Source organism: Ochlerotatus camptorhynchus, unplaced genomic scaffold (assembly GCF_037179485.1).
Source record: "Ochlerotatus camptorhynchus isolate MF236.1 unplaced genomic scaffold, CSIRO-AGI_Acam_v1.1 ptg000014l, whole genome shotgun sequence".
Classification (NCBI taxonomy): domain Eukaryota; kingdom Metazoa; phylum Arthropoda; class Insecta; order Diptera; family Culicidae; genus Ochlerotatus; species Ochlerotatus camptorhynchus.
The window spans coordinates 778,018-796,162 of record NW_027040506.1 but is presented as its reverse complement, the minus strand read 5'-3'; the positions used below and the strand labels follow the sequence as shown (position 1 = coordinate 796,162).

General features: G+C 37.3%; 1 protein-coding gene across 1 annotated transcript in view; it reads right to left on the bottom strand.

Moving 5' to 3' along the window:
* ine (inebriated) overlaps positions 1-12,985 on the bottom strand; it is a 76,340-nt gene extending 63,355 nt beyond the window's left edge. Inside the window, exon 1 of the mRNA XM_065222063.1 lies at positions 11,643-12,985. The gene's annotated coding sequence lies outside the window, so the exon portion shown is untranslated. The remainder of the gene's footprint in view (positions 1-11,642) is intronic.
* Between the last annotated feature and the right edge of the window lie 5,160 nt (positions 12,986-18,145).

Below are 18,145 nucleotides of genomic sequence, written 5' to 3'. Positions count from 1 at the left end.
TAAGGAAATTGGAAAAGCATGTATTGTAGCAAATTGTGAGAGTTATTTCCTATCGATTGGTGTATGTGGATTTTAATTTCATCTATACATGACAAAGCTATAAGCGTTCAAACTCTTAAACCTTTTCGTGACGATTGCAATTTTAGATTTTTGATTTACCCCCAGTACCTTCCTGTAAGACGTAGTCTACGTCGAAAAAGTTTTAAAAAGCATTCCTAAGCACTTCAAGTTCCCAGCGAAACTTCTTAGTAACTATAAAGTTTCTTAAAATTTCCTTGCGGAAGTTCTTAGCAGCTTGACTTGACTTGACTAAAAGGGTCCGTCAAATCCCACATACAACAATCCGCACAAGTCTTTATTAGTAACAAAACTTCATGTACGTAATTATGAAATGATCACTTGATTAAATAAATCATAATTTTTATAACAATGCATAAAATAACATTTTAAAAATGACATTTTTATAACAGTATTCCATCCAAACATAAAAAAATTAAAGAGCAATTTTCTGTATTCGAACCCGTGTATTCGATATGCAATCTACGAACGCTAACCACAGCGCCACAAGTGTGTTGGAATATCAAGTAGGCAAACACCAATTTAAATAACATCAAGGCGTTGTGTTTCGTATTCAAGTCAAGTCAGTCAGTTTGCACTGAAAACTCCAACAGTAGGCGGGACAACAGCTCATTTCAATATATCGCAGATGGCGCAGCGGTTCGTGCTCACGAAGAAGGACTTGGTTTCATTCTTCAAACAGTGCTTATACTACTACTAATTCTGATAAATCAATACACGTTCATACCTGACTTTAGAAATAACTTGCATAAAAGTGCGAACTAAATAAACAACCTTTTTTTTAACTTTTTTTTTCCTTTGATTTGTTTACCGTCGATCCTGTTTTCCGTGCTGAGCACCAATGCTACCGACGCCAGGAAGGCAGCTCCCACACCTAGATCTTACCTATCGACCCATCAACTCATGAACCGGGGACCAACGGCTTTACTTCCCTTATCAGCCGTGATCAGAAATGTTATGCCTCAGAACATCCCGGCGGCGCCGACTGGGATTGAACCCAGGCCTGCTGGGGTGAGAGGTAATCACGCTTACCACAACACCACCGACGCCGCTATTTTTTTAAAACTTATTCTCTAAAAGTGCCGTTCAAGTTCCACTGGAAGCTACTTAGAATGCTCTTCAATTATGGTACCGTAACTTTCAAGGTCTTATAACGACTTAAAAATGAGGCTGCTAAGAATTCTATAGACCACGTTCAACCAAGCTGCTTAAGGCTCAAATCGCCTTTTATCGGAACTTTTGTTTACTTGGGTGTGTATGGTAAATAGAACAAAGCTGTTAAGATATTGAAAAATATTTTCCTTTGACCAAACCTCGGATTGAGTATACTAAGTTTAACAACTTTGTCGAAAACTGTAAATAGATTCGACTTCTAGTCAAAAATTTATTTCTATTCAACTTTAGACCAAGTGCTTCGCACATACCTACAAGCTCATATATACAGTGTATCTCAAATTAATCGTACAGCTGTACTTCAATTTTAGAACAACGCACAAGTTAAAAAGATACGTCTCTGAATTTTTGGCAGCTGACTCAGCATACATTTATCAATTATTGTCTCAGTATTAGGCATATTTGGTCGATTTTACAAAAAGTTAGAGCAATTTAAGAAAAACGCCTTTTTCTTGAAAAACCTTATTTACTTGAAATGAAATAAAAAAAAACTTCTTGAAATTTTGCTCATTTTTAGTCGTAATAAAGATCGTTAATATGCCAATAATTTTACTAAAATTCGTCGACTAATCTAATCTAATCTAATCTAATCTAATACAAACGCAGCCAGTACGAGAAAGCATCCTGGAAAATGATTAGGTTAGATGAGGTCCAATCATGTTGCTTGTCTAATTGATGTGTTCAGCATATCTGAGATATCAATACGGCCTACTGCGTTGTATTTGCCGCAAAGATGATTCTTGGAAATTAATGGGAACATTTCTTGAATCTAAGGGGTGGAAGGATGCGTTGACATACCGTATCAAACGCTCCAAGTTACTATGTGTAGTTGTGTGTAATGTGTAAATAATTGTACAATGTTGAAGCATCCTAAAATAATGCAGTGGAAGGATCTTCCAATTTTTTTTCCTATGTTGAATTTTACTAAAATCGAGCCCTTTACTAAAACAAATCTAACTTCATACAAGCTCCAAGAGACCAAAACTATAGCAATAAATCAGCAATCATTTGTTCAACCACCAGCCACCATTTAAAAAAATATATCTATTTATCATGTTTAAAAAAAAAATCCTCTAGGGTGTACGATCAATTATGAGATACACTGTACCTAAAGTAAAATAATAATATTTTTTGCCCAGGAGTCACATCGATTTGCGATCTTTGACAAAATTCTTCTTCAGAGTATTGCCAATTTAAGTTCAAGGTATGGTCAAATTTAAGCCATTTTTTTAATTTTTGACAAGCGCATTAATAGGTAGCAGTACCATATTCCAAGTTTTTAGTCCTATTGCGAATTCGTTTATTATTCAGTCCCAACCTGGACCGGGTATCAAGATTGGGCCTGGTTGTATTCTGACAAACGTCAGTTTGTTTTTTAAACCCAGCTCAGGTTGAGGTTCGCACTGACAAAAAGTTAGTTTTCGCACTGGGTTATAACTGGTTCAAACCCCGATAATAAACGAATTAGCTACTAGTCTCTTGTTCGTCGCGTGGGCTTTTCCGCTTCGTTCATAATGTGTTACAGGTGAGAGCTTGCTATGACTTTGTCTTTCAAACAATATCTTTGTTTCTTTAGACCACACACATCTGGCAGATGGCAGTTATGACTTAACGACGTGTTCGGGGTACCATCCAAACCATTTGTAGAATAGTTTGATAATTTGGGTTATCGTTCGTTTTGGTAAATTTTTTTTATTATGGTAGCCATATGCTTATATTAAACTCAAAACAGTTCCCTACTAATGAATGATCTTCTTTTTGATAGTCTTAGGAAGGAATAATTTACAATATCAGGACTAACAAAATTTCTTAAGCTCATCTCGACAAAGTCAATACTGTTACATTCTTTCACAGTTTCATGCAAAAATCATGTTTTTCAAATAAATAATTCGTCCAACATGAAGATCGTCCGTCGGTCTACTCTGGCCACAGACAGTTGACACTTTTGTGATTGTTTCTGTTAACCAGCGTATTTCCCGGACCTGACATCGTTACACACTAACTATACATACATAAACGATAGCCGTTCAATGTGTACCGCTTAGGGAGAATGCTATTCACACAGAGCGTGGGTGGTAAATTTTTTTTAACTATCACCGTCCGGGATGAGTAACAAGAGATGGCAAATAAAACATACATTCTGTAACAGCAGAATTCGTACAACACATATGCGAGTGTGCGAAAACAAGTTCAGCGAGGGTCGGATAACGTCACATATGGCACTTCCGAGCACTGTCCACTTGAGGTTTACAACTGACAACAACACGTCGCGCCGGCCGCCAGATGGAAGCCGGAGGAAAGTGAACTGAACTGACTTTGACCGATGAAAACATTTTGTCAAACAAGTGGCTTACTGCGGCTGAGTACACGAACACGGGACGAATGCTTGCGCGCGTGACACGAATGCTTACGGGTACAAGTGTTTCACGATCATTCCGGGTCAAATCCGGTGGATCGTTTACATTTCTGTCGGATTTAGAAGTGTTATGCTGCATTAATCATTGAAGTTTTGATGTGTTTGTAAAGCAAATTTTGTTGATACTTTTTTATCGCGTGTTTCTGACAACACACTACAATCGATGAGTTCCCAATGGCTTATCATTCACGTTTCTTGTATGATGTCTGAATAATAAACCCGTGTGTGTCAAGTGATGCCGCTTGTAAAGCGATTTTTGCGGTTCTGGGAATTATCAATTAGACACGCTGATAAGGTTGCCTGCAACATCGGCAAGCTTGTTTAAACTATTTACCCACGATTGAAATATGTATCCTCACTCACCAAACCAGGAAATGTAAGATTCAATTACAGATTTGTATAAAAAATATACAGAACTTGTAATGTTTCACCGCAAGAACCGGTTTTGTAGTGTGGTCGTCAGAATTTTTTTTATAATTTTGTTATGTATACGAAAATATTGAATTACAGTCCACTGTAAGAACGGCCAAACATGCCAATTGTATTGATTGGTGCATAGCTACTATCAAAGCTGGTTGTGAATACGGTTGTCCTCTAATAAATATGCATTATTTTAAAACGGTCATATCAAGATTCTCCTCTCAAGATTGAAATATGTTTCCTTCAAAGCTGAAGCTTCAAGTCTTATTGCTAATTAGTTAAAATAATTTCACACTTCAATGACCTATCGAAGGGCGGCAGCATATTTAACGTCACGTTTGAGCTAATCTGCTTAGTCTTGTAGTAATAAATCTATCAGGCATGCTATTCAAGTATCACTATCACTTTATTTACTCGTGATTAATTTGTAGCCTTTGAGTTACCGACCCATAAAGATAATGTTTGTATAGAAATGACAAGGTAGTGTTGGAGCAAAAATGTTTTATTCTGGCATTTAAACTCTTTAAACTACTCGTTAGTATAACACAATAAGTTGGTCGTTGCAGAGCGGAGGTATTACAAATTTATCTGGTATTACGAAATTATCGGTTTTGCTGCAGAGAAAATACCTCGTTGTTCTAGGATTCAAGAAGCTTTCCTATGCAACAGAGAATCGAAATCCCGACGTGATGCAAGTTACCCGATTTGTCGATAGGAATATTTTTTACAGTTTTCCATTAACTCAGCTGCCTGTATTTTGTTGTAATATACGAACAAAATGCACATATAAATTCAAGAATGAATATCTCCATAATACTAACTTAAATAGTGATGTTTCTGATAGATTAAGCTACATGTGCTGAAATTCTGACCTTAGAAGAGTTTGCTGAGCCAGTGTTATGCACGAAAGAGTGAAGGGATGTTATTTCTCCATATATTTCAACCAATATCCCCATATAAACTTTATGCCAAAAACGCCAGCTCGTGTTACATCCGAATGAGCTGAAATTTTCAGAGAGTGATTTTCTCACCTAATGGCACAGATCTGGAGGTTGGCCCGTTGAAAAAAAAAATGATAAATTTTTTCTCCCATATAAATGTGGGCCAGTCTAATGCAGACAGTTTGAAATGTTTAAACCAGAAATTATAACCAGAAGTGAAAAATGTGTTCTTCATAAAATTTTTTCATTACTTAGGACTCATAGATTTGTTTTTACAAATTTATTACCAAAAGGCTTATAGACGCATTTCGCGCCAAATCGTATTCGGAGCTGGCAGCAGTCTTGTAAGCGGTCATGGTAGTCGACACATTTTCTGTGATAATCGACTGCCTTTGCCTCCGACACTTGCAAAACAAGCTATCATAGTACAGTACCAAACTAAAATGTCATATGACAGGCTCTGTCATACGACACTGTCGCCGAAGACCGTCACGAATGTATGTATTTTGGTTTTTCTTATAATAAGAGCTGCTGTTGTTGTGCTTGCAATGATGTATTAGTAAAAACAATGCAAGCAATGATGTATTAGTAAAAACATTTCTGATCAGAAATAGTTTAATTTACACCAAATTGAGGAATTGCATCGAAATCACACATGTCATATGATAGTATTTGATAATTTTCTTTTAGCTCGAATGTTATTCTACCGTTCGTGTTGTGTGAGAAAAACGACAGTAGAGCATGAGTGTACGAATACAAACGGACTGTCACGCACGACAACGAAGCGAGTGTCGTAAAAAACGTCAACCGTTTCAACCCCTGGCCGGCAGCACCCTCTCAGATTTCAATGAATTTTTCTGGATGTGTGGACCTTGACTAAATAAGCCACTTTGCATATGCTTAGTTTTACCAAAATTTATCGAGACTAACCTTTGAGAAGGACCAAACTTTTTTCGCCGATTTTTTTTTCAAAAAAATATTTTGGAAAAATGACAACTCCTACAAAAAGGTGTTGTATGGATGACTTTTAGAAAATTGTACAAGTTTTCGAAAATAATACTGAAAAAATCCATTTGAGATCTACACTGAAAAAAAAACGATTTTTAAAATTTGAAGTCGATTTAAAAAAATGGCCATGTTTGATTTGGATTAAGCTTTGTCTCAAGATAGGTAATTATGTTTACTACCAACCATCCATACATTGTGAGATGGGCACTTTTAAGGAAAAAAAATATCTAACAAAAAAAATTTTCATGTCTGAACTGATTTTTTTTTAATTTGCCATTTTCACACAAAACTAAACCAGTGAAGCTCAATTTGCGATTCAATTTTGTCTAATCAGCACTTAAGCTCACTTTGATTAATCGAGAATTTCATATGAAAAGTGCTCATGATGCGTTTCTCGACAAATCGTATTCGGAATTGGCAGCACCCTTTCACAGTTCAATAAAACTTTCTGGACATGTAGACCTTGTCAAAAATATCATTCCCTTATTCTGTTGTCTACTACTGAGGCAAAATGATGCAAAAGTTGATAGAATCATCAGGATGACTGTTCTTACCAAGCTCATCTACGGATTGATGGCCACTCAATGATGGACCTGGATCATCACTCTGCTGCTGCCCACTAGTTGAGGGTTGGATATTTACTTCATTCCCAACCGATCGGCGTTTTTTCATAACTGGACTTCTATTATGAGATATCACGCTACGGCATTACTCACAAATGCTCATCGTTTCATCAAAGCCAGTAACTTATTTCGGTTGCATCTCGGATTATTTATATAAGCACAACATTTCAATCCTTTGAGTCTTAATTTACTACTTTGGTCCATGATTTATTAATTTTACTAAAACTTGTCTTCACAACTTTTGTTATCAGATTGACTGCTGCTTGTATGAAATCAACCTTAGTTTCAAATCAATGAAGTGGTAGGTATATAATGTTAATGGTTTAGGTATAAATAACAGAAGAGCATATAGAATTATGATGCGATAGGTTGACTTCCCAAATCGTTGTTGATACGAAAGAAGATCTCAATTTAAATTTTATTCATACCTAATTCTTTATGGATTATTTTAGCTAAGAATGCTAAGCTGCTATAAAAGTATCGGATATTGCCTCAGTGGTTAACAATACAATCAATTATATTATTTTCTAATGATATAAGCCCTTTTCATATGGAATTATCTATTAATCCAAGTGATTAGTTGCTTATTAGACAAAATAGAATCACAAATTGAGCTTCATTGGGTTCTGAGATGATTTTGAGCTTCACTGGTTTAGTTTTGTGTGAAAATGGAACGTTAAAAAAATTAGTTCAGACACGAAAAAGTTTTTGCAAGAAAAACTTTTTTTTCCTTAAAAGTGCCTATCTCGCGATGTATGGACCGATGGTAGTAAACATAATTACCTATCTTGAGGCAAATTTCATCCAAATCAAACATTGCCATTTTTTAAACGACTTTAAATTTTAAAAATAGATTTTTTTCAGTGTAGATCTTAAATGGATTTTTTTCAGTATTTTTTTTTCGAAAACTTGTACAATTTTCTAAAAGTCATCCATACAACACATATTTGTAGGAGTTGTAATTTTTTCATAATATTTTTTTGAAAAAAAATGGCAGAAAAAGTTTGGTCCATCTTAAATGTTAGTCTAGATAAATTTTGGAAAAAAATGAGTATGCAAAAGTGCTTATTTAGTCAAAGTCTACACATCCAGAAAATTTTATTGAAATCTTAGAGGGTGTTGCCAGCTTCGATTCGATTTGGCGCGAAATGCGTCTTTCTAAATGCAGCCATTTCGAAATACAATTTTGACGAAAAACCCTATATATCTTAAACGAAACAGTTCTGAGGCTTGGTACACTGGATAAAGTTTCGCGCTTTAACGAAATCTATCTATTGACGTAAACAGACAGTATAAGGATTCTCCGGATTTTGTACAGTGAGAATGGATTGCTAGCCACGCCCCATTAATATGGTTCTTTGTGCAAATTTCGCTGAATTTGGCCAATCACGGAGTAGCAACTACTGAAATGTAGGGTCATCAATGCTCATGCTCATGCTCATGCTCATTAGTGATTATTGCACTGGATTAATCGTACTTTTTCATTGGGTAGGAATAAATTTGGTAAGCCTTTAAGGATACACTTGTTTTATTACTTTACAATTTAATTTAAGAATCAAATTTTGAGTGTTGATCCTTATAAAAGGTGATTCAGAATAACTGTCACCGATTTCACAAATAATGCAATTCTAGATGGGTAAAATCGGCATACGTTCAACTATTTTTGTTTTAAAGTGTTTACAAATATTAGCTTGTATTGATAGTAGGATTTCGATTCGTTTTTGATTTCAAGCGGCCATGGAAGTGAAAATGGAGCATGTCATAAATCTGTATAAATTCGAGTGTTATCTTTAAGAAACTCAAATCTCTTCGAAAGAATGAAACATTTTTTTTTTCGCATTATTATAAAGGTACAAAGGAACCATGCGTCGAAAATCCGCATCGTCAGGACTCTAAAAGTGCTGGAACTAAAGAGTGCCTGCCGTGCCAGCTGTGGTTAAGTTGAAGGTTTTATCATAGAGGTAACTCTAAGACCAGAAGATCCCGAAGAAACGAGCTCAACTTTTAGGCTCAGCTCTGGTACTATCATCGGACCCAAGCTGATCGATGCACCCCTCGAAACATAGGAAAATCCACGAACCCCTCATTTTATCTGTCAAACTTTCATAGCGAATCAAAACAAACATAGTGTAGTACTGGAATTTATACTAGAATGGGGTACGTTAATCATTTTGCTTGGGACCAATAGGCTAGTCAAGTAGTGAGCCAATTTCAAATCGTTAGTTTCGAATTGATTGTTGGTTTTATTGTAGTATATCTGGAATATACTTATATAAAAAAAATCAACATTTATGCCGAATCACCCTGTACTTTATCTTTCGAACGAGTTTGATGAAGGGACGTTAGCCTTGGTGTTGGTCCTGACCGTTGGATTTTTTTTATTGACAACCATTTCAAATGACTCCACACTACACAGCTACTTAGTCTATAGAACTTTTTAGTGTTGTAAGAGGATTTCGTCATACAAGAAAAAAGTATCACAATTGTTCTTAAATCTTGTAAACAGCTTATAACATGATAAAACTCCCTAGTTTGAACATAGCATTAGAGTCACCGGAAATTAATCTAAGTTTCGATTATACAATTTTAAACTTGGTTAATACTAAACCAATTGGAAAGTAACACATTAGTCTATAAAGTTGAAAACTGCATGGCTCAGAAATCATGAATTCTCAAATTTAATTTTCATAAAGTTCATAATAATTTTAAGTAGAAAAAATAAACATTATTCATATAAACCTCCACAAAAAAAAAAAAACAAAACAAAATACAATCAATAATTTAAGTTCAACGTTGAGAAATTTCACGAAGTTACCAAGGGAAAAATTTGCAAGCGTAGTGAGTTTTGGTGAACTTTTATTTTTTATAGGCTTATTGATTTTTCCCGGTTCTCCCATTAAATTCCCGGGATTTTGTTTTCAGTTTTCCCTGTCACTTTTCAAATTCCCGGTTATTTCCCGGTTTGCTCACCACTCTGATAAAAATCAGAACTTTTGCTAAGGAATAAAATGGTTGAAGCAAAAATTTTGGATGTTGAAAATATTCAAAATATGTGCTTGATTAAAACTATTCTGCTTATTTCATCCGCAGATTTGCAGCCATTCCATAGGAAAACGATATAGTGGTTCTCAGAATTTCGTAAAAATTTATAGTTTTGTTCCTCATCGCAAAATATAAGACATGTATTTTTTTTTATTTTGTCATTAGGGTGACCATTTCTATGTTTGGGTGGTCCAAAATATTTTTTTTTCAATAATGACTTTTTTCCAAAAATGTATAATTTTTAAACTATTGGGCCGATTTCAAAGATCAAAATATCATATGAAAGGGAATTAACAATACTTTATAGAAAAAAATATAATGATATTAAAAAACGTATTTTGTATTGAAATACATTTTTTTTTTTTGCTTTTCATGGTTTATACACAGATGACGCAATATGTTTTAATATTTTTCTTTGAAAAATTTAGGCTTTTTTACGCAACATATAAAAAAATCAGCTATTTGTTTTTTTTTCGTTTTGGAGTTATATTTTTATGAAGTTATTAAGTTTTGGGTTTTCCTATAACATCAGAAGCAGAAAATTGGTTAAGATTATGTGACTATGCTAGCTACGTATCAATGGAGACGCATGGTAGTCTAGTCGCATAGGAGTATTGAGCGGAACCCAAAACTTGATAACTTCAAAAAAATATAACTCAAAAACAAAATAAAACACATCGCTGATTTTTTGATATATTGTGTGAAAAATTGAAGCTTACAAGGAAACATATAAAATACCCTCTGTCTACAAACCATGAAAACAATAAAAAAAAACAAATGCAATCAATGTTTTTCTATACAAAACCCATTTCTAATATTATTGTATTGAAAAAAATAATTTTAATTATCTTTCATTTGACATTTTGATCTTTGCAATCGGTTCAGTGGTTCAAGTGTTATGAATTTTTAAAAAAAGCCATTTTAGAAAAGCCATTTTTGACATGGAAATGGTCACCTTAATGACAAAATTAAAAAAAAATACGGGTCTAATATTTTGCGATAAGGAACAAAACTACCAATCGTTTTGCTATGGAATGGCTGTATGTATGTAAGTAGCCACCATCCTAGCTTGGGGCTTGCCCTGCATGCGGCTCCAGTCAACAGCAAGATCAAATTTCGTCATCATTCTGAATTCAACATACTGCTGTATGAAGGGCCAAAAATGGTTCGACGGGTCCGTAAGCAGAGGCACTTACGTGGAACCCGCGGGAATTAGAGAATCTCCTTCCAACAATCCAACAAAACGAATAACGAAATTTGCAATAGATGTTAAGTTTTCCACGGGATGGTTTGTTTGAGAAGAGCGCGTCAAATTCAATGCAACTGTTGGAGTAAGATGTAACTACCTAAAATGACAGTACACATTCCCTGTTAGACTCCGGTTGGCACTCCACTCCATTGTCCAGTTGCAACTTCATTCGCAGATATCTGCAGAAACTATTGGCACCAATTTGAATGTTGAATTCCACCTGGATTGTTGTCATTTTTAAGTGGAACATGTAAAATAATACCGTTGTTTGCGGATGGACTTTTAGCCAGTATTGATTTTTCCCAATTCCTAGCTGCCTGATTGGCTTGGAAAAACTTTTTTGATTTTGCCTTGAAATTTTAATATCTGGCCCATAGTCCAATATATCAATATTGTTCTTGTATCACGAAAATCGCTTATAACACGTTACAACTCTCTAGTCTGAACATGGCATTACAGTTTCTTGTTAACCGCTCACGAAATAAAATGTAACGTCTTATGGAAAAAAATCGGTTTATCTTTCCCAAATAATGTAATGAATCAAGCATTCCGCTTCGTAAATTTTCCATTTATACGTTTCGCAATAACAATGCAAGCTGACTGGCACAGTCCGAAGAGCCACAAAGAGAGAGAGAGAGAGAGAGAGAGAGGGAGAGAAATCAATCCTTGCGACGAACGAACGACTGCCTCACCTTCTAATGATAAGAAACCGATCTTATCGTCTGACCGTGCCGCTCTGTCTTACGGTTATCGATTGAGAGGATTGGTTGGTCCTAGCACACAAGGGCACCTCTAGCCAACCAACCACCTGTGCCGGCTTGTGACTAATTAGCTGGTTGTTGTCGTCTGTGTCTTCGTCACTGTCGCCACCACCGCCGCCGCCGTTGCTACCGGTTACTACTAAAACTGCAGAAGATTACTGGCCGCACCGTACTGACGTAATACTGCGGCTTCCGATGAGTGAACACACAAATATACCCTTTGGTCGGTGACGAATTTTGGGGTTAATTAATCCGGGAATCGCTGTCGGCTTGTTTAGTGTTATTCACCATTTGATGCCAGTGGTTATTGAAACAATAAAGAAAAGAACTATTCGGATTCACCAGCGCGACCTGGAGCTGTAATTTACGATCACCTATAGAGCAATTAATTAGTGCTAATATCGCTATCATACGATTTGTATCACAACTCGTCTCTTTGTCGTCAGCCTCTTCTCAGTGGCCAACCCCAACAATGAGGCGATCTATTTATTTATTTTTCATGCTATAATTGGTCGGTAATTTATTTATCTGCAGCAACGGCCGGCGGTCACTTTTTGTCACTCTTGTATTCTCTCTAGAGCCACTTTCGTTGGGCGTTTATTTTCCGCGTGTGTGATGTTATTTTTTTCCGTTTTCCTCACTATAAATTTGACACTTGTTGACTATTTTTACCACCATGTGTGTTTGGACTCACTCACTTTATGGCCGTTAGCTTCTCTTTTTGCCAGAACATCACCCGGTTGAGCTAAGCGTGGTGATAGCAAACTCCAACACTTTTCCACGAAGATCACCACAAACACTCGGCCGTCTTCTTCACGTGTATCATAAGTTCAGTTTGTACACAACTTGTCGATACACCGCACTGACGATACTGCCTCTAATCTAATCGAACTTTTCGCTTATCACTTGTTTTCAGTAGATGGACAACTCTTCGTAAATTGACATACCTTTGCGGACAAAACCTGTGGGAACTCCTTGGGAAAAAATTTCAACGTCTGACGAAGCCCACGATCCAGGGCAGGACGACGCGCGCGCGTTGATCTTCGGAACCGTTCTGATAATAGCATTCGCGATCAGTATCTGCCCTAGGATTCGCTAAAACACTTAACCCGCTTGGGGCTGCCTGTCTATATATTACTCTTTCTCTCTCGCACTCTTTCTCTTTTGTACACGCTTACACTCACTGCTGAAACTCATAAATACACTCGGTCAGCTGAGGTTACTATGGGGTTCTACTCGCGCGGTCTCTTATACAGTACGGAGTGGGTAGTATGCTCATCACGAACGCGACTAACCGAACTGCTTAGTAAGAGTGACTACCTGCGCTGGTTGCTTGATTGGTCGCAAGCTAGTACCGCCAACGCTCCTAAGGGGGAGGCAGTGATGTCGATTTCAATGTTTTGCACCATTGGTGAACAATGGTTCTCTTATTGGCGAATTTGTTCCAACCTGGTCGGATTGGGTCTGCTTGCTTTCCGACAAACGTCGTTTGATCGTTTGTTTTTAAAACCTACCTCAGGTTGAGGTTCACACTGACAAAAAGTTCGGTTTCGCATCCCGATGAAAAACGAATTCGCTATTAGCTGGCAATTAGTGCAAAATCGAGAAGTGTTTCTTAAACATATTGATATAACAAATACATGCAATTGTAGTTTATTAACTCGATTTTCAATATCGACCACGTAATGTATGACTGCGTTTACATCAGAATTCGATAACAAGATCCTGGTTTAAATGGGACATATCTGATGTCCCAGACTACATTGGTTACATTATTTTCAAACTAGAGCCAAAAGCCATCGTGTGACGCATAAAGTTACATGAAAGCTCTAAAGGAAGCTCATTGCTGGTTACATTAAGATCCCAGGACCACTTTAGCCAACACCTGGAGATGTTTTGGGAAAGTTGCTCAAAATTTGATCTAGTCAGAAGGTGGATAAATTCAGCATTTTAAGATGGATTTACAAAAAAGTCAATTGGACTTAACGTTAGTTTTCGATGTTAAAAAAGTGAACGATGCTCCAAAGAGTGTTTTTTTAAACTATTTCTTTTATTTGGAAAGCTCAATCGCGTTAGCTTTACGGAGTCGATAGTTCATTGTTTGTAACAAAATTCACTTAATTCTATGTCCAGTAGGAGTTGGGTCGAATACTCGCGTCTTACCTGAGGTTAGAGAGGTACATTGAGCTTGGGGGTAATGTTTCGTTGTCTCATCAGAGTTTCGTCTGGAGTTCGACCGGCTATGGCGACCAGTGGGTCACGATGAGACTCATCGAGACGGGGGGACAAGACAAACAGAAACTATTAAAGAGAGACAAAAGACAAAGGAATTAAATTCATATACTAGACATTTGAAGAAACACATAAACCGAGTACTTATAGTAGGTATCGTGAGTTCCCAACACGTCTCTGATAGGAACATAGGGTTGTCTTCCTTGGGCCTCGAGGGTTCTCAAAAGTCGCTCTCTGGCGGCGTCATTATCCGTACATGGCCAAACTGCGTGATCGATGTCATCGTAACCGTTTCCACGCCGACAGATGTTGCTGTCCACGAGGTTTATTCTATTGAGATGAGCATCTAGCGAGTAGTGGTTGGACATAAGTCTACTAATCACTCGAATGAAGTTCCAAAGAGTGTTGCCATCCCTGGCTACACTCTTGGCAAACCTTGAAAGATTGATGCAATTGAAACAAAATACTTTAAATTTCAAATACTCAAACACTTAACCCTTTTTAAGTTCGCGGTATTCAACATATTGTGAAAATGTTGCACATTGTTAAGGGCTTAGAAACTTTTTAATGTTATATGTCCCAGAGCGGCGACCCTCATTAATACTTGTTTAAAATCTCACAAGTCTCATACCAAGAAAGTTTTTTCATTGGAACTACATACAAAGTTTCTTTAAAGTTTTCTCAAAATTCTAAATTTTTCAATTTTGGCATAACACTTTATGAAACTCTTCATCTTGTTATTTCTCGTAATTCAAGCTTATTGCTTATTAACTTGTTGCGTGCTCTCAACTTCGTGTTCTAGATGCACTTCCACAGTTATTAATTGGGTTGTTTAGGGGTATTGAGGTAAATACATATTTGTTATCTGCATTACAAATCGAACCGAAATCCAAAATTTCATCAATTTTGGTACACTGGAACTATTTTAAATAAGTACGATTTCATTAGCAAAAATCACCATCTTAGCGCCCCTTGGTGGGAGTTTGTACTGGAGCGAGCTGTCAACGAATAGATTTAGTGTCAACGATCAAAATTTTTAATCTTGATTTAAAAATCGAGATGAACGTCTACGGGATCGATAAAAATATCGTTGTGATCAGAAAACAAAACTCTATCAGATGATATATAAAAATTTGTATATTTTTCGAGGTTAAACAACCCAATTGAGAGCTTTCGATGCCTGTCACGGAACTCTTGAATCTCTTCAATTCTCAACCAATTGTTATTGTCTTACAAAGAAGGGTATAGATATCACTTGAAAACCCGACTATCGATCCGAAGCCCAGAGGGCCGAGTGTCATATACTATTCGACTCAGCTCGACGAGATCGGAACATGTCTGTGTGTGTGTGTGTACGTGTGTATGTGTGTATGTGTGTGTTTATGTAACGAAATGAATGCGCTCACGTTTCTCAGCAAACGCTCAACCGATTTGGACAAACTCGGCGCCAAATGATAGGTCTTGGGGTCCCATTGAACGCTATTGAACGGTTTTGGAATCGGTGAACCGGTTCCGGAGATATGGCCGGAATAAGATCCGGTGAATATGGGCCTTCACGCTGGATTTAACGGAAAACGTATCAAAATCATCATGCGACACATCAAATTACTACAGAATTCAAAAATAAGATCAATGCAAGTCGTGTTAAGTATTCCAGACCACATTGGACACACTTGGACATGTTCCGGGTACCCCGGGGAAGTTGCTTGAATATGAATTGAATTAAAACCCATTAAATCACATTAAAATACGATGATAAGGTGATTGGTAGCCTCACCAAATAGACTACACCCGGATATATTCCGGGTACCCCCAGGCAGTGGCGTAGCGTCACTGGATGACACGGGGGTGGGGGGCTTGGTCACTGATAATGACAATAAAATAAATAAACTTAAATAAGTAAGAAGGGTCTGATCACACCATAGGTGGATAAATTCGGGTTTTTTTATTTAATTATGGTAATTTGCCAATTGTTGCACAGCTAAGCACGCGCTTTATGTTGTTTAGCGAATTAACTTACGAAGTTGAAAACGTTTTCTAAGTTGAAATTTATCAAGAAATACTCTATTGCGATTTATAAAACATTTCCTTAGCTTATTTGCAATTTATTTTCGTTAGAACTTTTCTTATAATAAATCTTTTGAATATGTCTTAGAGCCCAATTGTTGCACGCATCATTTGCTTTGAAATTCTATTATTGCACACTTTGTATCTAATTATTGCACACCCTAAAAAATATGGCTTAATGCATGTAGGTTGCAATTTTTCAACATAAATAATTCTTCAGTCGTTCTGAATGATTGAACTTAACTTTCAGGTATATTGTCCTCACGGTATCAGTTATTTTATTAATTGTATTGAACCGGTCAACCATGGGAGGAAAATATACGCAGCAGCTGTTTATATGAACCGTTGCATACCTTTAAGCGTTTTTCCATAGACAAGACAATAATCCAGAACCATGCGTCTAATTAGGGCATCTTTAGCGGTGGTCTGATCTAGATCCAAATTTATGTCACATTTGAACCAGCTACAATTAAAAAGATCTAGCCAAAATAGATCAAATTGTGTGCGTACGCACCGGTTGGTATATTTTTGACCGTTCTATTTCAAACGTCAAAACCCGAATCAAAACCAACTCACACCCTGATTTCGTGGTCAGCCATTTTTTAATCTCGTGCGCATTCGTACACGGTTTTTATCCGGCAATTACCGTGAAATAGATCTCCGATGGCTGTCTCCGGGATTGATGTGCGGCTTTAACAAAAAGCCTTGAACTGCTCGTCCTCCTGCTCCTCGTGCTTCCCGGTGAAATAATAATAAAAACCTGTATTTATTGAAATTTGTCTGGTATGTTGTTGCGTGTTGGGTTTTGGCCCAAGTCAGAAACTGGACAATTACCTGGGGGGTACCCGGAACATACCAGAATGTGACCAATGTGGATCTAAGCACTATATTTGACTTAAACTGATCTTGTTTTTCAATTTCGGTGACACATAAAATTGTCAAATCACAGGGTTTGGACCATATCAGAAACTAGTCACTTCCCTAGGGGTTCCTGAAAGATGCCTGGAAGTAAGAAAGGTGGTCCTAGCCACATTATTTGACTTCCATTGATCTTGGTTTTGAAATCTAATGTGATTTGCTATGTGGCGCATGGATGGATTAAATCAGAAACTGGCCATTTCCTTGGAGGTGCCCGGAACATATCCGATAGGGTACAACATGATTCTGTGCACTATATTTGACTACCATTGATATTGCTTTTGAAATCTAATGTGATTTGATGTGTCACATGATGAGTTTTGGACCAAGTCAGAAATTGGCCACTTCCCTGGGAGTTTCCAGAACATGCCCGGAAGGGGCCAAGGTGGTCCTGAGTACTTTATTTGATTACCAATGATTTTGTTTTTGAATTCGCATGTGATTTGATGTGTCGCATGATAGGTTTGCAATCTCCAGAACCGGTTGATGGAATCCAAAAGTATTCAATAGCGTTCAATGGGACCACAGTACCTTTCATTTGGCGCTAGTTGTGTCCAATTCGGTGAAGCGGTTGCTGAGAAGCATGAGCGTATTATTTTCGTTACACACATGAACAATTGATCAATGTTCAACATGTCAACATGATCGGTAAACGTCATGACCATGGATAAATGCTGCATAGTAAACACTGTGAAGTGTTCAACAATTGGGTGGTGTGCAACAATTGGCAATTTACCCTAAGGATTTCTTTCATGGAAACGCACGATACCTTGGCAGCTTTACTCTATTTGTTCGTCGTCAGCATCATGAAACATTATGGCAACCCTGCACCCACCCCCTGAAACATAACGCCATACTAACTCGAACAAACGGAGCAAACTAGCGGCCAAGTAGCGAATGCGCGAATCGCACACATCGCGTGCCGGTAGTGAATATTCAAAACGGCCGCGGTGGTCAAGTGCTTGAAGAGGGAGCAAGAGAGCTAGGCCGCGTACGCATATCCATCGTGGAGGAGCATAGAGCACATCGCACGTTTATGCTGCTGCTACAAGGAGCCGTAAGAAACTCAACACGCACGTGAAATACAACGATTACTCCATAATTGGCCGTTGCCGTTGCTCTTTTGTTCGTTTTGATGGATTATAAAGAGAGCACTTTTCTTACAGGAACGCCTGTTGACGTAAGTCGAGTGTGTGCGTTGTGCGAGGTTGGAACTA